The sequence below is a fragment of the Brienomyrus brachyistius genome, unplaced genomic scaffold (genome assembly GCF_023856365.1).
Source record: "Brienomyrus brachyistius isolate T26 unplaced genomic scaffold, BBRACH_0.4 scaffold27, whole genome shotgun sequence".
Taxonomy (NCBI): Eukaryota; Metazoa; Chordata; class Actinopteri; order Osteoglossiformes; family Mormyridae; genus Brienomyrus; species Brienomyrus brachyistius.
In genome coordinates, this window is record NW_026042306.1 from 5527959 (window position 1) to 5551905 (window position 23947).

Sequence of the window (23947 nt, forward strand, 5' to 3'; positions counted from 1 at the left end):
GTACAGTAAGTTTCTTTTTATACAATGAAATAGCATACAGGGGGCGGCATGGTGGTGCAGTGGTTAGCACTGTTGCCTCACACCTCTGGGACCCGGGTTCGAGTCTCCGACTGGGTCACGTGTGTGTGGAGTTTGCATGTTCTCCCCATGTCATCGTGGGGTTTCCTCCGGGTACTCCGGTTTCTCCCGCACAGTCCAAAAACATGCAGAGGCTAATTGGAGTTGCTAAATTGCCCGTAGGTGTGCATGTGTGAGTGAATGGTGTGTGAGTGTGCCCTGCGATGGGCTGGCCCCAAATCCTGGGGTGTTCCCTGCCTCGTGCCCATTGTTTCTGGGATAGGCTCCAAACCCCCCGCGACCCAGTAGGATTCCAGTGGTTTGGAAAATGGATGGATGGATATACATACAGTCGTACCTGCGGTTCATGAATGCTGCGGTCTTTTGGTTTGCGACAAAAAATGTTGTGGAAAATTATGCATTGATTCGCGCACAAAATTCGCTTGACGAATAGATTCCTGGACCAGATTCCTTTTTCATGCTAGTGTAGCACCGGCAGAGCGCATGTACCAGCATGCCCCGCTTTCAATTGTAAACAGAAAGATCAGAACAGGCAACCAACAAGCACCGAACCCAAATTCACAGATGCTGCACTGCAAGATGCACATGCAGTGGATGATTTACACACGCTAAAAACACGTGAGGATCAAACCGGGTATACACATGACATGGGCAAACAATAGGGAAATGCAACTATTAATATTAACAACAACAATAAAAGGAGTTAAATGACTGTTAATAAAGACAAAGGTGTGGATGCGGGTCTTCGCTGCAACTCCCTATTTAGATTACTGATTGGCTGAAGAGTCCTCACACCTGGGTGTGACCTACAGATTACCACAAAAACCTGCATACACACCGGCCCTTTGCGGATAAGATTGGACACCCTTGTGTAATTGTTATTCTAGAAAAAGTGACAGAGTAGGATTCGTTACAACAGGAGGGAATCTGCGCCAAGATTTTTCATTGGCTTGGCTGAAAAATATTTAAAATGTAATAAAAACAGTGATACTAATGAGTAATATAACAGTGAAAGTATGAGCCCAGGAAATATTTATTATTATTTTTTTAATTTTAATTACATTTTTATTACATTGAAAATGAAAGTGAAATGTAATTACAAGAGTCTGCAAAATTAAAGCCGCCGCTCCACCTTCTGGTCATTGAAAGGTACTACTCTCCCCACAGGAAATGCCTACTGTGTGCCTTTCGTGACTTGGCAAATGAAGAAATGCATTTAGTTGTTCCAAAGGCATTGCATAATTACACAGAATCGATTTCACCCACAAAATTACTTTCTTTCATTCATGAAATGCATTTTGTCCAGAAAATGACATTCTTCCATTTAGTTCCGGTCTGTTTCAAAGGAGATGCTGGAACAGTTACGTAAGCTACATTCGGAATTTAAATCATAATGTTGTCAGATGTTCATCTCAGAGCGACATTTTCCACAGCAAGGATTATCTATGAATCTGTATAATTTACGTTTTGTTTTAAACTTGTCAGCAAATCAGTACTCAGAATGTTTTCCCGCCTTGCAAGATCAGCACAAATCATCATTTGGAACTTGTCCACCTCCATCCAGAACAATGCCAAGGTGGCAATGTTGGGTGCATCGGCCAGGACCCCTGGTGAGCCAGTTCTCCCTCTATGATATTATCTACACTCCCAGTGTTGCTGCTGACCTTAGCCACATTGAGACCAGGTCCCAGGTCACTGGCTACATCGGCCCAGATCAACTCGATGCTGCTCTGAAGGGGTGTGAAGTTGTGCTAATTCCTGCTGGAATGCACAGAAAGCCCAGAATGACTCACGATGATCTCTTTAACACCAACACCACCATCATGGCCACCCTGGCTGACGCCTGTGTCAGCAAGTGCCCTGAACCAACCCTGTAAACTCTGGATGGCATATGCAGGATTCACATTCTCTCTTCTGGATGCTATGAATGACAAAGAGGGGGTGTGGAGTGTGTGTTTCTGAGGTCTGAGGAAAGTGAAAATACTTCTCTACCCCTCTCCTCCTTAGGAGACATGGAATTGAGAAGAACCTGGGCCTTGGCGAGCTCTCCACCTTTGATGAGAAGCTGGTGACAGAGGCTTTGGGCTTGAAGTTGACGGCCTCCATCATGTACGGGGAGGATTTAGTGCTGCTCAAGGGCAGCCCCACAAAAATGGACCGTGACAACCTGGAGCAAAAGTAAAAAGACAGTGCTTCTCACGCAGGCTTTTTGCAACATTTTCTCTGTTCTGCTTTTCTAGGATCTAAATATTCCTGGAATGATGGGAAAGAGCAGGATCTAGCTGTGGCTAACATCTACTGTGAATCCCACCTTTCAGTGTCCCAAAAGGGGAGAGGGCACAGGGCCAGTGTCCCACCCACCCTTCCCCTTGGTTCGCCCTCTCTTGCCTGGGCTGGGGCTCGGAGGAGGGGGGTGAGGGGCGCCTGCGGGTTGATGGTCCTGTGTCCCCAGTCTCGTCTCGTCTATCGCCTCCCCTGATGCACGCCTGGAGTGCGCGCCTTTGGGGGGGGGGGGGGGGGTTCTGTCACGCCAAGCTCTTCCAATGCTTGTGTGTGCCACGCCCCCTCATTAACCGTGTGTGCTGCCCCGATTGTGATCACCTGTTTCCTGTTATTTCGGCTTGTCTTGTGTCTTCAAGTCTGTTTCCCCAGGTCTGTCATTGATGTTTGTACCTTGTGGTCCTTGTAGTTCATGCTTTCCCCGTCTTTTGAATCAAAGGCTGCCCGACTCGTGATTCCCCGCTTCCTGCTTGCTCGCTCACCAAGGTGTCCCATTATATAGAATAACTGGATGATGCGCAGGCATGCAGAGTGGAGTTTCTGCCGAATTCAATTTACAGAGCTAAAAGCCACTTACCAGACAATCAGAAAATACCATTTGTTGTTTCCAAGTAAATTGCAAAATAAATTCCTGCCCTTCCTTGAATAAAAGTCCCGTTCATTGGGTGAAGGTGGCTACATTTGATTAACTGGTGGATTGTTATGGAAATGTAGCATGAAAGCAAGATTAAAGTAACCTAAATAGCATCTGAATTGTCGTACTGATTTCAGTCAGAAGTAGTGAGGTGGTCTTGTTCTCAGAAAAGATGCAGGATGAGTCTTCAGAATTATCCTTTCTCCTGCAACTGGCCCACTGTGTCTCCAAGGCACAGTAATAATTATTTCAGTGTCCTATTTCTGTGTTGGAGATGTTCAAAACCCGAGACTTCAAGTTCCTATTCAGATCTGCACTCCACTATTCCTCTAACACTGGCTGTCCAAAAGTTTTCTTTGGACTTCTGTTGGGCTTCTGTCTGTACCAATGCATCTTAGTGACAGTGGAGTCTTGGTAGGATCAGTGAATGGTCGCCATCTCTCCTTCACTCACTTCAGTTGCTACATTCTGACTCACTTGGCCTTCACAGAGCCCATGTGAGGAATGAGAGCCCGGTGTGATGTCAGGTCAACACAAGAACACTGGAGTTAAACGCAGCAGATAGCAGAGCCAGGTGGCCGCCAGCATGGTTCAGACTGAGGAGGAAGTGCCAGTAGGGACCTTCTCCGGTACCCTAAGCCCCTCCTCACTGCTGCACTGTTAGGGCCGCGATATACTTCATGCAAGGCGACGTATTCACAACACGCCTCACAAGCAACAGGACTCACACGCAACGCGAGCAATGTACTGACTTTACTTGCACGCGTAGATTACGTCTATCCACCAGGGGCAATGCCAGAAAATCGGCAAATTGGCTATTTCATTTCCGGTCTCACTTGTTTTGTATGATGTTGTGACATGAAATGAGGTACAGTCGCTGCCTCCACAGTGATTGAGTTGCACGTTTTTTAATACTGCTGCTGCATTCTTTGTATTCTAACCACTGCTCCACATCATACTCTGCTCTGCCACATATGATTTTGCTACCCCATGTTAAATGTTACAATGTATATTGTTAGATATCTCGTAGTAGTTAGTATTTTATAATTATAGTTCATGTCCACCAGGGGGCCTAACCCTAACTCTTAACCTAACCACAAAACAATGTATACTAGTGTTATGGTGGACGATTGACATGGCACAACCTTATTGCTAATACTTAAAGTCAACTTTACATAATTAAAGCAACTATTATTAATAGTCAGGCATCTGGTCAGGTAAAGTTGGATTAGTACACGTAATAGGCCTAATCTATACCACAAGTGTGTCTGCTGGGGTGTGGCATGAGTAAATGGTGTCCTGTAGTTGTGTTCTGGGCATACAGCAGCTCTGGATATAACGGACTTTGGATATAACAGACTCTTGTGCCAGGTCCCTTGAAGTTCGTTATAATGGGATTTTAGTGTAGTTAAATATTGCGCACCTCATTACAGTATCTTTGTTACACATCTCCGCTCCCTCCCCCAACCCGGCTCGTAAGAGAGAAACAAGCTCAGGGCTGCCACTAATTCTGCGGGATGGTGAGTTGTATTTTTACGCACTTTGTTTTTAGTTGTTTCTATACCGGCAAATTAGACTCCGGACTCCTCATAATATACAGTAGGTTTCTCTTGTCCTGTGCATCTCTTCATTGCTAATAAGCAGTACATATTGAACTGATAAAGGATTCAGTCTATTACAGAAGTAAAGCGGTGTACACCCATTTAGTATCCTATAACTTCACATGTAAAGTATAAATGACGACTGTTAGTTACTTGTCAGCTATGTTGATTTTTAAGACCAGCACATAAGATTAAAATAGTTCCTCCTTAAACAAACCTGGAGAAGGTCTTCACTTCCTTCGTGTTAAGTTTGCATCCATAAATGATGTGTTGACTGTTTTCCTGCTGTGCACAATCGATGATGGTTCCATCCATCCATCCATCCATTCCATTCCAGCCTCTGGACATGAGGATGAATGCTCCAGTGCACCGCTTATCCTTCTGGGTCACGGGGAGTCCGGAGCCTATCCCAGAAGCAATGGGCACGAGGCAGGGAACATCCCAGGATGGGGGGCCAGCCCTTCGTGGCACACTCACACACCATTCACTCACACGGGCAATTTAGCAACTCCAATCAGCCTCAGCATGTCTTTGGACTGTGGGGGGAAACCGGAGTATCCGGAGGAAACCCCACGGCGACATGGGGGGAACATGCAAACTCCACACACACGCGACCCAGGTGGAGACTCGAACCCCGGTCCCAGAGGTGTGAGGCAACAGTGCTAACCACTGCACCACCATGCCGCCCCTACATACATACACACGTAAATCATAATTCAACTTTGGAGGAATTTTTCAGCTTTTTCTACTTTTGGGGGGGGGGGGGGGGTGAATAAACATTGACTTTCTCGCTGGCTTTGAATGCAGTAATTCGCTGTAACAGAAAACGCAGATCCGACTGTGCCATGAAGTCTTGTACGACAGTCCTTTACAACATGAGACCTATCAAGCAGCAACATGTCATCTTTCCGAGTGCGCATGGGTACGCATTCTTGGAACAGAATGACTTAAGACAGATCGTGCAGCACTGTCAGTACCCTTTGCGTGCTGGCTGCACAATCTGTCTTAAGTCATCTTGCTCTCGCGAGGTTTTTGTACCATGTGACATGGTGACATGTGGTGACATTTTGCAGTGCCGGAGAAAAAAATCTAACCATGATGCATTGCATCAGGACCAGAATGCATTGCTTTAAGACAGCGCTGTAAGTGGCTGCATGAAGTTGAACGCACCCTATTTTTTTCTTGTTGCCATTAGCAACCTATGACCACACCTAAGATTGGTGACAGAGAACATTTGGAATCAACACCGGGGGCATTTCATATTTCAACACAGACGGTTTGATTGTTACACTCTGGCAATGGCATCAAGATAAGTGTTATTAGCCCAATAAATCATGAAAACGAGGTTTAAAATTTTCTACATGAAGTGCAGGGAGATTATCAGTCAATGTGTATGATTTAGTGTTGTTTTATGCTACAGTATAGGCTGAAACCTGTGATTATCATCAAAAACAAAATGCGGTAATCGTAAGTATTAACAGGAATGTTAAATCTGCATTTGCATGATTTCAGAAACTACTGAGAGGTATGAAGAGAAAGGATGACATCACTAGTTTCTTACACACAAAGAGGAGGGATCAGGGAGGAAAAGCAGACGTAGTTGCGGATGGCGAAAGAGGAGAAGGAGCAAGAAGAAGAAGATCAAGCTGAGCCAGGGCAAGAAGGTGAAACAGGTAAGCAGCAGAGGAAGTATGAATAGACATACACTCCAAAGCTGAGGTGCTTGGGAGGAGAGACTGTGAGTTCCCTGGATTTGATGTATTTTAACCATATATGGTACATGCAGTATTAGAGAATGTAACACCTGCAAATGTATAAAGAAACGGCTTTGATTTTGCCATCCCAACTGATTTCCATGCCACCCTCATGCCACCCTAAGAAAATTTCTCTAGATCCGCCCTTGTCGGTGAACAAGGGAATGTTACCTGGCTAACTAGCCCCAGGTAGCTTACATGCCCTCCCTTAGGCTGCTTTCCTCACACTGTTCAGTGAGTAAAAGTACTTTCAGCATGAGGAAGAGCAGACTCATAACTTTAACCCTGCAGCTAAGATAATTGCATATTACAGCTTAAATGCAGCTTGAATGTTTCCTGGTCAACATTAGACAGAGGAATACAAGCCAGCTAACCCCTAGTCAGTGCCCCCCCCCCCAGCAGAGACACCGGGTTGGTCTCATAAGCTCTTGATCTGAGCTTCTCCGAAGGGATGTTGAGGCACACTGTTGAGGCTCTTCAGGTGGTGGGCCGCCCTGAAGATGGGCCCCAGTCAGCAGGAGACAGCAGGTCCATCCAGAGCAGACTACAGAAGCAGGGATCAGGAAGAGGAATCCTTGAGATCCTGGGGTCCCCCACACATTATCAAGCAGCACAAAATGGCACTGAACAATAAACGTATATGTCTGACATACTTGTCCTTTTTTAATTACAAAAACTATATTGGGAAATAAAAAATAACCTCCTCCTTTTGCATGCAGATAGAAATATTGTTATTTACATCTAAAATGGAGTAATGGAAGCCCCTAATCTTGAGGTTTTAAGTAACTACTTCCATTAATATTACCTTCAGCAGACCAATTAGAACCAACTTCTATATTGGATTTATCCGTGTGTATGGAGCCACCATTTTCAGAGTTACTGTGCGTTATGTCTGTTGTACAGCCCTGATGTGGTAGCTGCTGAAATCATTCACTGGAGCTAAGCAGAAACAGCAGTGTACTCCAACACCTTAACCTCCAGAAAGAGCCATGCAGCTCAAAGCCACGCAGAGGAAGTTTCGCATCAAAGGAAGTTCAAAATGCCTGATCGTCATGAGAATTTCCCCACAGGGATCAATAAAGTGTTATTGTTATATTTCAGGCTTACCTAAATTAAAGGGCATGTTGTTAGTGTATAGTGCTTAGAATGTTTAATTACTCTTATTTTCTTAACTTGTATAATAGATGAGCCATCATATCCTTAATGTGTATTGATATATGCAAAGGGAGGAGAAGGGAACAGACCCAAGGTGCAGAGTAAGAGCTAATGTTGAGTAAAATAGCATTAGAGAAATAAATTTTAAATAAATTCATGGTTTATGTCCATGGTTAATGTTACATTAACTCTATCCAGTCTCCTAGCTGAATATGTTAAGCAGGATTTCAAGTGGGCTGGAAAGATCTGGAACAGGGTTCTGACGCCTTCGTTTAATAAATAAATATATCTTGATGCCAATTTCATACATAAAGTTTGTTTTCATTTGTTGCATCCTGGCCTTCCTTCCAGTTGATGCCATAAAGATCAGTATTTCCCACACAAAGACTTTGCTTGTAGGGCTCCAGACTGGGACAATTTATTCACATTTTGAGATCATTTTTGGAGACAGTGTCACTAAATTTTATAAGAAGGTACAGCAGTGCAACTTAACATTTGTTTGTTTTTGTCTGGAATACTGTTGCTTTTTTAAATACATTCAAAATATCTTATACCTGAGTGTGATATCTGAACGGTATCAAAACATAAGAACATAAGAACTATACAAACGGGAGGAGGCGATTCGGCCCATCAAGCTCGCTTGGGGAGAACTTAACTAATAGCTCAGAGTTGTTAAAATCTTATCTAACTCTGATTTAAAGGAACCCAAGGATTTAGCTTGCACTACATTATCAAGAAGACTATTCCATACTCTGAGTACGCACTGTGTAAAGAAGTGCTTCCTTAAATCCAGTTTGAAATGTTCTCCCGCTAATTTCCACCTATGGCCACGAGTTCATGAATTTGAACTAATGCTGAAGTAACTATTTGGTTAAACAGCATCCAAACCTGTTAGAATCTTATATACCTGGATCATGTCCCCCCTCAGTCTCCTTTGCTTGAGACTGAACAGATTTAGCTCAAGTAACCTTTCCTCGTATGGCATTCCTCTAAGACCAGGAATCATTTTTGTGGCCCTACGCTGCACCTTTTCTAAGGCCACAATGTCCTTTTTAAGATATGGTGACCAAACCTGCACACAATATTCTAGGTGAGGTCTCACCAGGGAATTGTATAATCTTAGCATTACCTCCCTTGACTTATACTCCACACACCTGGAGATATACCCCAACATCCTATTGGCCTTTTTTATTGCTTCCCCACACTGACGAGAATGGGACATGGAAGCAAAATTAGATATCGCCTAATACTATTAAATCTTTTGGTTATATATGACCCAATCCACCAGATTAAGTTATACCACAAGTAAGTGTTACGCGTAGTTAGGAAATTATCTGCTGCTAGAACTAAAAGTTAGTCTTCATGTACAAACATCTAAGAACTGTGGTTTTCGCAGGTATTACATGCTTATACCCAGATACACTATATGGACAAATGTTTTGGGACACAGGAGCCAGGCCATGTCCAACATTAATGCCTGACCTCACAAATGCTCTTCTGGATGAATGGAAAAAAAATCCCACAGACACCCTCCAAAATCTTGTGGTCAGCCTTTCAGGAACATTGGCAGCTGTTATAGCTGCAAGGGGGGACCAACTCCACATTGATGCCTAAGGATTTCATATAATTTCCTGTAGGTATTGTGGCCAGATGTCCCAGTACTTTTGTCCATAGAGTGTAGCTGGAAGACTCAGGTTAGGCTCGGCTGATGTGCTGCAGTGTCGGCTTAGTTAGCAGTGGCTTACAGGAGTTGTGCCAAGTGCGGCTTATGCACGGCAATCAGGGTGTTGGCAAAAAGTAAGAGGACCGATTCATTTATGCTACCATTGGCGCAGTTACGCTCAGGCCATGGTTGCATATCATAAGGCAACCGGTAAGGATCCATGAACTAAGTTTTCCCGTTTTACAACAACTCTGTACATAAATAAGGAGCCTACCGTCCATTTTTGTGTCAATAACATATTTATGCACATTATGATTTTTTATGATGAGGTGTTAAATAAGCTGGCTCCAATTTAGAATAGCTTTCTGTTTTTCAAATATTATGTATATAATAATAAATTATGTCAATTTTTATTAACATACTAAGATGTTTTGTTATATTCATGATATTTAAACTGTAAAAATATCCATGCTCATACAAGACAAAGTACTGTATTTTGATTATACTAAGAGTCCATATTATTGCAAATACAGGACTGTTATTTTTTCCCAACTTCGCATGCATTCTGGGTATTGCAAAAGCTGTTGGAGATCACGAGCCTGAAGACATTTTATGGTTTTACTGTGACAGTCTCCGAACCTGCTGTCAGAAAGAGCATCACCTCTGGGGTAACATGTGTTTCTGTAGATTTATTCACATTATTAGTTGGTCATTAGATAATTACGGTGAACTCTGTTGTTCAATGTACAAAATTTAACTGTTAACCTAAAACTAGTTTTTATGTGGCAGTCAAATCTCGTTGCATAAATCAGTAAAATTTAATACAACACATTGACCGTGAGACATACACATTCCAACCAGCCCACACACTATACTCAGCGAAAGGAATAACGCCTACTAACGTGTCCCCTTATATAGAATTAGTGGATTGCGCAGGCACGCGGAGTGGAGCTTCCCGAATAAGGCTGAAGTTGGCTCCTTATTTGCAGCTCCTTACTCAGATTTTCCGATCCACCTTAAAATGCTGCGCAGCCGAATGCAATGACGCGATTGCGCCTGTAGAGGGGCTCATTTAGCGAGGGTTACATTCAGAACTTCATTTGGCTTTCGATTCCTATTAACTGAACACGATTATACTGACTTGTTGCCACTTTGAGGAAAGTATATATCTGGGCAGATTCAGTAATAGTATGTGTGTATTTTATCAGAAAATGAGACAAACGCAAACGTCTTTTCACTCTCAATCAGGCCCAGAAATATGCCCAATCAGGCAAATATGAACTTCTCAGTACACATCAGGTATGCTACTATATAGGAAAAGTGACATTGTCCTGACCCAGACTGATTTAATACTTTAAAGATCAGATGGAAACAAGGCATGTCATACTATAGCGCACAAAGGTGTGAATGAGAAGCCAGGTTTCCATGCCCATTTTAATACATTAAATCAGTCTGGGCCAGGACAATGTGACTTATTCTATATTGTGGATACCTGACGTGTACTGAGAAGTTCATATTTGCCTGGTCCAGAGAGGTTGAAGGTATTAAACATGCGCAATCGCGTCATTGCATTCGGCTGCGCAACATTTAAGATGGACCGGAGAATCGGAATAAGACGCTGCGAATAATAAATATGACTGGTGTGTGAGTGTGTGTGGGCTGGCCCCCCATCCTGGGTTGTTCCCTGCCTCGTGCCCATTGCTTCTGGGATAGTCTCCGGACCCCCCGCGACCCAGTAGGATAAGCGTTTTGGAAAATGGATGGATGGATGGATGGATGGTGTGTGAGTGTGTGTGGGCTCGCCCCCCATCCTGGGTTGTTCCCTGCCTCGTGCCCCCGCGACGCAGAAGGATAAGCGGTTTGGAAAATGGATGGATGGATGGAATAATAAGTAAGTTACGTGTGATCCCGCTGCAAATATTTATACGTAATACGTTATTACATGAATGCGCACACAGATGGAGTGCGGAAAAGGTGGAAGCGTAAGAGCAAGATGAATGCGGTAGGCAGGGGTCCTCGCATTAACAGTGTGACACGCGTTTCTCCCATAATGTAATCTATCTTAAAGGTTTTGATGAAACTTGAGAGCCTTGAATAAAATAAGGCAACAATTTGCACCCACGTTTTGGGAGTAAACATAACTGTTTATTGGAGTAAACTGTTTTTTTTAGTGAGATACACCCAATTTAAAGAAAATAAATATTTTAAATATTTAACTGTAAAATCTGGAATTCTATACTGTACTGTTTTTTCGCCATACTACCTTTACCAGCATGCTGTGCAGTTTGTACATTCCCACCGTTAAGGCAGTTTTTTTTTTCATCTTGGATGGACCAATTACAGTGGAGAAATCCACTTAGCCCGCGAAATCGCGGGCGGCGATGCGCCAGTTGCTGGAGTGAGGATGTTCTTTTTGGCGGAGATAACAGGTCTGTCGGCACGTCAGTTTTTAAATGGCAAGCAATTTCTTTCGAAAAGCTATGAACCAACTGAGGAACAGGAGTTTCAGAAGTATCTGAGGAGGTATGTGCATCCAGAGGCGCTTACAGTTTATTTAAAAATCCTATATGTAAACTTTCCTTGTCGATTGCCTTCAGTGCATATAGAGCTTAAACTCTTCACTTTGTTGTAGATGTAAGCATAAAGTCACTGCTTACGTTTGGGTCCATCATTGCAGAAGTGCTGCTGGTGATCACAGAATTGCACTTATAATTTTTTTTGTTTGTGTTCTTTGTCTTTCCGTGATCTAAATGTACCTGTTGGGAAAATCCTTACAACAAAAGCACGGCAAGAAAGTCACAAACTGATTTTTTTGTTAATATAAATATAATTTTGTGACTACTGTTTAATAATTTCACACTAATATATTGTAAGAATCCTCTGGAATTTCTTTAATGGCGCCTTCACCCTGCTGCATGTTAGATCAGCTCTGTGTTTTATTGTTTGATTTCAGCACTTCTGGGGACCTGTAATTAATTGGGGTCTGCCCATAGTCGCTGTGACGGGCATGAGGAAGAGCCCTGAAATAATCAGTCGTCGAATGACCTTCGGTAAGAGGCAGAGGGCTCACCTTCCATCTATATAAGTGTCCACTGGGTCACTCGGGACTCCAGAGGGACTTTTTAAAGGTTTTAAGCTGGTTGCTCTTCTTCTTTCTGGCCTCTGACCCCTGCATGATCTCTGTCTCCCCAGCTCTTACCGGTTACTTGCTCATTTTTATGAGGTTCTCATATCGAGTCCAGCGCCAATACTGGCTCCTCTTCGCATACCACATGGCCAATGTGACGGCACAAACGATCCAGGGAGGCCGGCTCATCCGACACAAGTAGGTCCCCACCAGGCTCCCTCTAGAATATTTAAATCTTCACCTCATATCTGTTGATTAATGCCATATTACTGCTCGACATAGCATTTGCAGCCGGCAGCCAGGCAATCACTCTGCCAGCTTTTCTCCTAGTCAGATCCTTCCTTAATAGTGTCACACAAGTACCTTTTATAGGTTTGTGTTCTTCATGAATGTTTTTTTTTCTTCCATTTCAGAATGCAGAAGAAAAATGTGAAATGAGCCTTTGCGTCCGTAAAGAAATCTCCCCTCCTGCCGCCCCCCCAAATAAATATTTATATAAATTTATATATCTGTGTATTCATTTCTTTCATTTTTCTTATTATGAAACCACACGTGAGTAGGGGCAATTCACTGCCCATACAAAGTGCGAGGGGATAACATTTACCTAATGAAGACTGTAGTCCTGTATTAGACAAAATCATTTTATCATATGGGTCAGTTACAGTTACCTACATAAGAACATAAGATATTTACAAACGAGAGGAGACCAATCAGCCCATCGAGCTCATATGGGGAGAACTTAACTAATAGCTCAGAGTTGTTAAAATCTTATCTAGCTCTGATTTAAAGGAACCCAGGAATTTAGCTTACTACTTACTAAACTAGTAGCAAGACTCTAAAACATGATGTGTAAAAAAGTGCTTCCTCAAATTTGTTTTAAATGTTTTCTCGCTAATTTCCACTTATGGCCACGATTTCTAATATTTAAACTAATATTGAAATATTGAACAGCATCCAGACCTGTTAGAATCTTATATACCTGGATCATGTCCCTCTTAGTCTCCTTTACTCGAGGCTAAACGGATTCTGCTCAGTTAACCTCTCATAAGACATTCCTCTAAGACCAGGAATCATTCTGGTACCCCTACGCTGCACCTTTTCCAAGGCAGCAATGTCCTTCGTAAGGTATGGTGACCAAACCTGCACACAATATTCTAGGTGGGGACTTGCCAAGGAATTGTATAATCGAGCCGTTTGTGGTGGACAACATCAAAGGGACTTCTGCAGAACTAAGCAGATAACATCATAGGCCTTTTTTTGATCAATTTCTTTCGTAGCTTCCTCAAAGAACTCAAGTAGATTAATTAAACAGGACCTACCTCTCCTAAATCTATGATGGCTATCCCTCAGAATGTTATTTTAATCCAGGTAATCTACCATTTTCACTTGGATTATAGCTTCCATTACCATTCCAGTTATGCAAGTTAAACTGATTGGCTTATAGTTTGCTGGATTACTTCTATCCCCTTTTTTGAATATGGGTGTTATATTAGTATGCTTCCAATTAGAAAGTGCCACACCAGTAGATAAGGATTTCTCAAATAGTAATGTTAAAGGTTGGTTAATAATATCCCTCATCTCTTTTAAAACTATATTTTATACTGTATTTAGTCCATGTCTAAGTCCGTATTCCCCAGGTCCGTCATTGATGTTCGTCGCCGTCTGCCCTGTCTTCAGTGACTAAACCCTGGTTTCCTTTATCCTGCCTACCTGCCTTCTCCTTTCCCCGCTTCCTGCTTGCCCATCCTCCCCGCCGATCGCAACAGAATGACGGACCTCCTGAAAGAAGCACTGCGGCGGGCCAAGGACCAGCGCCTTGATCTACTGCAGGAGGTGCTTTATTAGCTAATTCAACTGGAGGTCCAGGAGGACCCAGCATCCCGGGATTTGGCCAGCCGGAGCGGGGACCTCCTAAGTGAGGCAGCCCCGCCCGGAGACGCGTACCCCTTGCGGGAGGTACGTGAAAATCTCCGGCTGCTAATGCAGCGGATTACTGAGCAGAGAGCCCAGTCAGTAGCGCTGTACTACGCGGAGGCTGCTGTACCGCCTTCCGTCCCTGAGGAAAAGGCCCAACCTCCCTCCACCGCTGCAAGCTGGAGAAAGAAGAGGAGGAAGCCCCAACGATCATCCTGGGGGCTTGCTCTCTCTTCCCCACTTCTCTCCTTGCAAGTGATCGGGAGGGCTCCCCGATCAGCTCGGACGTTGCCTTTGCGGGCAGCTTCCCCCTTCCGGGGAACACGCCTGGCTCTAAAAGGGGCCAGGGCAGTATGGGACGCTATCCCGCGGGTTAGCAGGCTCTTAAAGGGGCAATGCCTGCTAGTGAGGCAGCAACCCTGGAGCCCGTGACTGTCCTACCTGTCCCGCCGGCGCCTGACGTCCTTGTCCCGCCTGATCTGCCTGTCCAGCCCGTGCCTGATCTGCCTATCCTGCCAGATCTGCCTATCTGGCCACTGCGACGCCCCTTGCTGGCCCAGAGTCAGCGGTGCCTGCGGCACCCGAGGCGCCTGCCACGGCCCCGCCTCCAGCTACTGCTCTGCCTGAGGCCCCTCTGCCTCCGCCTGTCCCTTCTCCGCCCGAGGCCACTCTGCCTCCACCCGTGGCTCTGCCCGCGCCTGTGACTCCTGCCCCTGTTGCCCATGTCCCTGACCCAGCTCCAGTCCCCCCATCACCGGTCCCTGTCTCCGAGGAGGTCCTGGACAATCTAACCACTGCTCCTTCCTCCTTTAGGCACATCCTCAGGCTGCATGTGTGTGGAAACTGGGCACCTTACCCAGATTCTCTTCAATGTATTCTGTTAAAAATTAAGCCAACAGTAGTGCCCATTGTGGAGAGCAATATCTGCAGGGGACCAACGACATATAGGGAGGCCCTGTGCGTACCAAAGTTAATCTATTGACGCAGGCTGTGGTGACAGTTGCTAGGCAAAGGAGAACAACAGGGTGTACCAGATAAGGCGAAATTGCCAGAAAATGGAAAAGTACGGACAGGGGCGGGGGCAGCTTGTAGAAGGGGTATAAGACAAACATGAACAACAAGGAAGTCAAACTCTGTTGGGATACGGTGTGTCGCAGAGTTCCCAGATCAATCTGTTGGAATAAAAGGAATAAAAGGTTATTGGACAACTCATCCAAGCCTCCGGGTGATCACTTCTCATCCAGGGACCCGGTGGAATCGGCGTAACTCCAACACCATGGGGATGTTTAAATATTTAATAAAAATTTTGTATATTATATTCTTTATATAATTCCTTATGTACATTTTATAATATATTTTTCTATACTTTATTATAGGAGTCTTTTTTGTTGTTTTATTGTTGAGGAAACACCCCAGTGCAATTCTCATCTGTATGTATCTGTATGAAATATACATACAAGGGGCGGCATGGTGGTACAGTGGTTAGCACTGTTGCCTCACACCTCTGGGACCCGGGTTCGAGTCTCCGACTGGGTCACGTGTGTGTGGAGTTTGCATGTTCTCCCCATGTCATCGTGGGGTTTCCTCCAGGTACTCCGGTTTCTCCCGCACAGTCCAAAAACATGCAGAGGCTAATTGGAGTTGCTAAATTGCCCGTAGGTGTGCATGTGTGAGTGAATGGTGTGTGAGTGTGCCCTGCGATGGGCTGGCCCCCAATCCTGGGGTGTTCCCTGCCTCGTGCCCATTGTTTCTGGGATAGGCTCCAAACCCCCCGCGACCCAGTAGGATTCCAGTGGTTTGGAAAATGGATGGATGGATATACATACAGTCGTACCTGCGGTTCATGAATGCTGCGGTCTTTTGGTTTGCGACCAAAAATGTTGTGGAAAAGAATGCATTGGTTCGCGCACAAAATTCGCTTGACGAATAGATTCCTGGACCATTTTCTTTTTTCATGCTAGTGTAGCACCGGCAGAGCGCATGTACCAGCATGCCCCGCTTTCAATTGTAAACAGAAAGATCAGAAAAGGCAACCAACAAGCACCGAACCCAAATTCACAGATGCTGCACTGCAAGATGCACATGCAGTGGATGATTTACACACGCTAAAAACACGTGAGGATCAAACCGGGTATACACACGACATGGGCAAACAATAGGGAAATGCAACTATTAATATTAACAACAACAATAAAAGGAGTTAAATGACTGTTAATAAAGACAAAGGTGTGGATGCGGGTCTTCGCTGCAACTCCCTATTTAGATTACTGATTGGCTGAAGAGTCCTCACACCTGGGGTGTGACCTACAGATTACCACAAAAACCTGCATACACACCGGCCCTTTGCGGATAAGATTGGACACCCTTGTGTAATTGTTATTCTAGAAAAAGTGACAGAGTAGGATTCGTTACAACAGGAGGGAATCTGCGGCAAGATTTTTCATTGGCTTGGCTGAAAAATATTTAAAATGTAATAAAAACAGTGATACTAATGAGTAATATAACAGTGAAAGTATGAGCCCAGGAAATATTTATTATTATTTTTTTAATTTTAATTACATTTTTATTACATTGAAAATGAAAGTGAAATGTAATTTCAAGAGTCTGCAAAATTAAAGCCGCCGCTCCACCTTCTGGTCATTGAAAGGTACTACTCTCCCCACAGGAAATGCCTACTGTGTGCCTTTCGTGACTTGGCAAATGAAGAAATGCATTTAGTTGTTCCAAAGGCATTGCATAATTACACAGAATCGATTTCACCCACAAAATTACTTTCTTTCATTCATGAAATGCATTTTGTCCAGAAAATGACATTGTTCCATTTAGTTCCGGTCTGTTTCAAAGGAGATGCTGGAACAGTTACCGTAAGCTACATTCGGAATTTAAATCATAATGTTGTCAGATGTTCATCTCAGAGCGACATTTCCCCAGCAAGGATTATCTATGAATCTGTATAATTTACGTTTTGTTTTAAACTTGTCAGCAAACCAGTACTCAGAATGTTTTCCCGCCTTGCAAGATCAGCACAAATCATCATTCGGAACTTGTCCACCTCCATCCAGAACAATGCCAAGGTGGCAATGTTGGGTGCATCGGCCAGGACCCCTGGTGAGCCAGTTCTCCCTCTATGATATTATCTACACTCCCGGTGTTGCTGCTGACCTTAGCCACATTGAGACCAGGTCCCAGGTCACTGGCTACATCGGCCCAGATCAACTCGATGCTGCTCTGAAGGGGTGTGAAGTTGTGCTAATTCCTGCTGGAATGCACAGAAAGCCCAGAATGACTCACGATGATCTCTTTAACACCAACACCACCATCATGGCCACCCTGGCTGACGCCTGTGTCAGCAAGTGCCCTGAACCAACCCTGTAAACTCTGGATGGCATATGCAGGGGCTGGATTCACATTCTCTCTGCTGGATGCTATGAATGACATGGAGGGGGTGTGGAGTGTGTGTTTCTGAGATCTGAGGAAAGTACAAATACTTCTCTACCCCTCTCCTCCTTAGCAGACATGGAATTGAGAAGAACCTGGGCCTTGGCGAGCTCTCCACCTTTGATGAGAAGCTGGTGGCAGAGGCTTTGGGCTTGAAGTTGACGGCCTCCATCATGTAAGGGGAGGATTTAGTGCTGCTCAAGGGCAGCCCCACAAAATGGACCGTGACAACCTGGAGCAAAAGTAAAAAGACAGTGCTTCTCACGCAGGCTTTTTGCAACATTTTCTCTGTTCTGCTTTTCTAGGATCTAAATATTCCCAGAATGATGGGAAAGAGCAGGATCTAGCTGTGGCTAACATCTACTGTCCTCAAATCTACCGTTAGTAGTCTTACAACCTACTTTTTTGTGTGTTGTTTTTTGATGTGTCAAACAAAAAACTGAGAGTAAAGTAAAGGTTAATATGTATTCCGTTGCACTGGATTTATTTTGATCTGTTTCGGATTTTAAGTTTTCATAAGCTGCCAAACTAAAAAAAAGTTTTCAGAGTATTCCTCATTGCCCTCTTGCCTGCTTGTTTCCTTAAAGGCTCTCTGTGTGTGTGAAAGTGAGTTAATTCTTTATTTTCTCTCGTTGTTCAACCGCTGAGATGATTCTTTTTTCATGTCTGGAGTTAAGCTGTTTATGCACTAACTGTACTAGTGCAGCATGTTTTTGTTTCACCAAGTTGCCAACTGTTATTCTCAGGGCTCTCAAGTCTCATGTATTTCAACCAGTTCACACGTTCACATGCTACACCTTATATTTCTCACGCTGAGTGTTACATCTCGCTCGCCTGTTCCTTGTGTGTGCCACGCCCCCTCATTAACCGCGTGTGCTGGCCCGATTGTGATCACCTGTTTCCTGTTATTTCGGCTTGTCTTGTGTATTTCAGTCCGCGTTCAAGTCTGTTTCCCCAGGTCTGTCATTAACATTTGTACCGTGTGGTCACAACAGCGAGCCGAGAGCCAGCTGGAGGTCATATACTGGCAAAATCAGACCGAGGTCGGCGAAGACCCCGAGGCGCTGGAGATAGTCAGGCGAAGCGGGACTCTCCTGGAGGAGAGGTGCATGAAAATCTCCGGCTGCTGGTGTGGCGCGTGACAGACAGGAGGCTGCAGCTGGTCACGCCGCTCGCAGCAGCGGCTGTAAACCAGCCGTCTGTGCCTGTGGACACGCCGCAACCTCCTTCCACCACCGCAAGCCGGAAGAAAATGAGAAGGAAGCAGAGAGGAGAGGCCAGAGGAAGCCCAGACCGTCCTCCTGGGAGCAGTCCCCCTCTCACCAGCTTCACTCCATACTGATTATCGGGGGGAATTCTCGATTGCCGTGGACATCCCCACTGCAGCCTGCCATGCTGTATGTCGGGAGGAGCCGCTTCTGAGCCTGGCTGTGTTTGCCCCGGACATCACCACCACTTACCTGCAACCACCCAGCTCTTGTTTGCCTACAGCCACTACGCTGCCAGTGATGGCAGCACATCCCTTTTCAGGGACTCGTCTGGCTCTTAATGGGGCCAGATCTGCTTGGGACACCATCCCGCAGGTCCCACGGTCCCTTAACAGGGCAGCTTGACATGCCTGTCCTGCTGGCGCCTAATGAGCCTGACCTGCCTGTGCTGCTTACAGCTTCGCCGTCCATGGTTCCTGAGGCTCCTGCTGCGCCCGTTCCTGCTCCACCCGTCCGCCCATCCCTGAGGCACCTGCTACACCTGAGGCCCCTCTGCCTTCACCTACGCCTGTTGCTCCAGCCCTGGGCTCCACCCGCTCCTAATGGGCTGGCTCCACGCAAAGGGGCTTCGGCTCCAGCTCCAGTCCCCGAGGAGGTCTCAGGCTGTCAGATCATCGTTCCTCCTCCCTTGATGGAGGGAGAGGAAGAGCTTGAGTGGGATCCCACGGGGACCTCCCTAATGACTCTTCTGCCCTCGCCCCGGCGAGGTTGACCCCGGCCAGAATCCCACCTTTCAGTGTCCCAAAAGGGGAGAGGGCACAGGGCCAGTGTCCCACCCACCCTTCCCCTTGGTTCGCCCTCTCTTGCCTGGGCTGGGGCTCGGAGGAGGGGGGTGAGGGGCGCCTGCGGGTTGATGGTCCTGTGTCCCCAGTCTCGTCTCGTCTATCGCCTCCCCTGATGCACGCCTGGAGTGCGCGCCTTTGGGGGGGGGGGGGGGGGGTTCTGTCACGCCAAGCTCTTCCAATGCTTGTGTGTGCCACGCCCCCTCATTAACCGTGTGTGCTGCCCCGATTGTGATCACCTGTTTCCTGTTATTTCGGCTTGTCTTGTGTCTTCAGGTCTGTTTCCCCAGGCCTGTCATTGATGTTTGTACCTTGTGGTCCTTGTAGTTCATGCTTTCCCCATTAAAGCCCCGTCTTTTGAATCAAAGGCTGCCCGACTCGTGATTCCCCGCTTCCTGCTTGCTCGCTCACCAAGGTGTCCCATTATATAGAATAACTGGATGATGCGCAGGCATGCAGAGTGGAGTTTCTGCCGAATTCAATTTACAGAGCTAAAAGCCACTTACCAGACAATCAGAAAATACCATTTGTTGTTTCCAAGTAAATTGCAAAATAAATTCCTGCCCTTCCTTGAATAAAAGTCCCGTTCATTGGGTGAAGGTGGCTACATTTGATTAACTGGTGGATTGTTATGGAAATGTAGCATGAAAGCAAGATTAAAGTAACCTAAATAGCATCTGAATTGTCGTACTGATTTCAGTCAGAAGTAGTGAGGTGATCTTGTTCTCAGAAAAGATGCAGGATGAGTCTTCAGAATTATCCTTTCTCCTGCAACTGGCCCACTGTGTCTCCAAGGCACAGTAATAATTATTTCAGTGTCCTATTTCTGTGTTGGAGATGTTCAAAACCCGAGACTTCAAGTTCCTATTCAGATCTGCACTCCACTATTCCTCTAACACTGGCTGTCCAAAAGTTTTCTTTGGACTTCTGTTGGGCTTCTGTCTGTACCAATGCATCTTAGTGACAGTGGAGTCTTGGTAGGATCAGTGAATGGTCACCATCTCTCCTTCACTCACTTCAGTTGCTACATTCTGACTCACTTGGCCTTCACAGAGCCCATGTGAGGAATGAGAGCCCGGTGTGATGTCAGGTCAACACAAGAACACTGGAGTTAAACGCAGCAGATAGCAGAGCCAGGTGGCCGCCAGCATGGTTCAGACTGAGGAGGAAGTGCCAGTAGGGACCTTCTCCGGTACCCTAAGCCCCTCCTCACTGCTGCACTGTTAGGGCCGCGATATACTTCATGCAAGGCGACGTATTCACAACACGCCTCACAAGCAACAGGACTCACACGCAACGCGAGCAATGTACTGACTTTACTTGCACGCATAGATTACGTCTATCCACCAGGGGCAATGCCAGAAAATCGGCAAATTGGCTATTTCATTTCCGGTCTCACTTGTTTTGTATGATGTTGTGACATGAAATGAGGTACAGTCGCTGCCTCCACAGTGATTGAGTTGCACGTTTTTTAATACTGCTGCTGCATTCTTTGTATTCTAACCACTGCTCCACATCATACTCTGCTCTGCCACATATGATTTTGCTACCCCATGTTAAATGTTACAATGTATATTGTTAGATATCTCGTAGTAGTTAGTATTTTGTAATTATAGTTCATGTCCACCAGGGGGCCTAACCCTAACTCTTAACCTAACCACAAAACAATGTATACTAGTGTTATGGTGGACGATTGACATGGCACAACCTTATTGCTAATACTTAAAGTCAACTTTACATAATTAAAGCAAATATTATTAATAGTCAGGCATCTGGTCAGGTAAAGTTGGATTAGTACACGTAATAGGCCTAATCTATACCACAAGTGTGTCTGCTGGGGTGTGGCATGAGTAAATGGTGTCCTGTAGTTGTGTTCTGGGCATACAGCAGCTCTGGATATAACGGACTTTGGATATAACAGACTCTTGTGCCAGGTCCCTTGAAGTTCGTTATAATGGGATTTTAGTGTAGTTAAATATTGCGCACCTCATTACAGTATCTTTGTTACACATCTCCGCTCCCTCCCCCAACCCGGCTCGTAAGAGAGAAACAAGCTCAGGGCTGCCACTAATTCTGCGGGATGGTGAGTTGTATTTTTACGCACTTTGTTTTTAGTTGTTTCTATACCGGCAAATTAGACTCCGGACTCCTCATAATATACAGTAGGTTTCTCTTGTCCTGTGCATCTCTTCATTGCTAATAAGCAGTACATATTGAACTGATAAAGGATTCAGTCTATTACAGAAGTAAAGCGGTGTACACCCATTTAGTATCCTATAACTTCACATGTAAAGTATAAATGACGACTGTTAGTTACTTGTCAGCTATGTTGATTTTTAAGACCAGCACATAAGATTAAAATAGTTCCTCCTTAAACAAACCTGGAGAAGGTCTTCACTTCCTTCGTGTTAATTTTGCATCCATAAATGACGTGTTGACTGTTTTCCTGCTGTGCACAATCGATGATGGTTCCATCCATCCATCCATCCATTCCATTCCAGCCTCTGGACATGAGGATGAATGCTCCAGTGCACCGCTTATCCTTCTGGGTCACGGGGAGTCCGGAGCCTATCCCAGAAGCAATGGGCACGAGGCAGGGAACATCCCAGGATGGGGGGCCAGCCCTTCGTGGCACACTCACACACCATTCACTCACACGGGCAATTTAGCAACTCCAATCAGCCTCAGCATGTCTTTGGACTGTGGGGGGAAACCGGAGTATCCGGAGGAAACCCCACGGCGACATGGGGGGAACATGCAAACTCCACACACACGCGACCCAGGTGGAGACTCGAACCCCGGTCCCAGAGGTGTGAGGCAACAGTGCTAACCACTGCACCACCATGCCGCCCCTACATACATACATACACACGTAAATCATAATTCAACTTTGGAGGAATTTTTCAGCTTTTTCTACTTTTGGGGGGGGGGGGGGGGGTGAATAAACATTGACTTTCTCGCTGGCTTTGAATGCAGTAATTCGCTGTAACAGAAAACGCAGATCCGACTGTGCCATGAAGTCTTGTACGACAGTCCTTTACAACATGAGACCTATCAAGCAGCAACATGTCATCTTTCCGAGTGCGCATGGGTACGCATTCTTGGAACAGAATGACTTAAGACAGATCGTGCAGCACTGTCAGTACCCTTTGCGTGCTGGCTGCACAATCTGTCTTAAGTCATCTTGCTCTCGCGAGGTTTTTGTACCATGTGACATGGTGACATGTGGTGACATTTTGCAGTGCCGGAGAAAAAAATCTAACCATGATGCATTGCATCAGGACCAGAATGCATTGCTTTAAGACAGCGCTGTAAGTGGCTGCATGAAGTTGAACGCACCCTATTTTTTTCTTGTTGCCATTAGCAACCTATGACCACACCTAAGATTGGTGACAGAGAACATTTGGAATCAACACCGGGGGCATTTCATATTTCAACACAGACGGTTTGATTGTTACACTCTGGCAATGGCATCAAGATAAGTGTTATTAGCCCAATAAATCATGAAAACGAGGTTTAAAATTTTCTACATGAAGTGCAGGGAGATTATCAGTCAATGTGTATGATTTAGTGTTGTTTTATGCTACAGTATAGGCTGAAACCTGTGATTATCATCAAAAACAAAATGCGGTAATCGTAAGTATTAACAGGAATGTTAAATCTGCATTTGCATGATTTCAGAAACTACTGAGAGGTATGAAGAGAAAGGATGACATCACTAGTTTCTTACACACAAAGAGGAGGGATCAGGGAGGAAAAGCAGACGTAGTTGCGGATGGCGAAAGAGGAGAAGGAGCAAGAAGAAGAAGATCAAGCTGAGCCAGGGCAAGAAGGTGAAACAGGTAAGCAGCAGAGGAAGTATGAATAGACATACACTCCAAAGCTGAGGTGCTTGGGAGGAGAGACTGTGAGTTCCCTGGATTTGATGTATTTTAACCATATATGGTACATGCAGTATTAGAGAATGTAACACCTGCAAATGTATAAAGAAACGGCTTTGATTTTGCCACCCCAACTGATTTCCATGCCACCCTCATGCCACCCTAAGAAAATTTCTCTTGATCCGCCCTTGTCAGTGAACAAGGGAATGTTACCTGGCTAACTAGCCCCAGGTAGCTTACATGCCCTCCCTTAGGCTGCTTTCCTCACACTGTTCAGTGAGTAAAAGTACTTTCAGCATGAGGAAGAGCAGACTCATAACTTTAACCCTGCAGCTAAGATAATTGCATATTACAGCTTAAATGCAGCTTGAA

The 23947-nt window shown here is 45.2% G+C and overlaps 1 long non-coding RNA gene across 1 annotated transcript; it reads left to right on the forward strand.

The window, feature by feature from the left end:
* The first annotated feature begins 12173 nt into the window (after positions 1 to 12173).
* On the forward strand, positions 12174 to 12999 carry LOC125721011 (uncharacterized). Its single transcript, XR_007385655.1, has 3 exons — positions 12174 to 12215; positions 12358 to 12490; positions 12706 to 12999. It is a non-coding gene; the product is annotated as an uncharacterized LOC125721011 (long non-coding RNA).
* The last annotated feature ends 10948 nt before the right edge of the window (positions 13000 to 23947 follow it).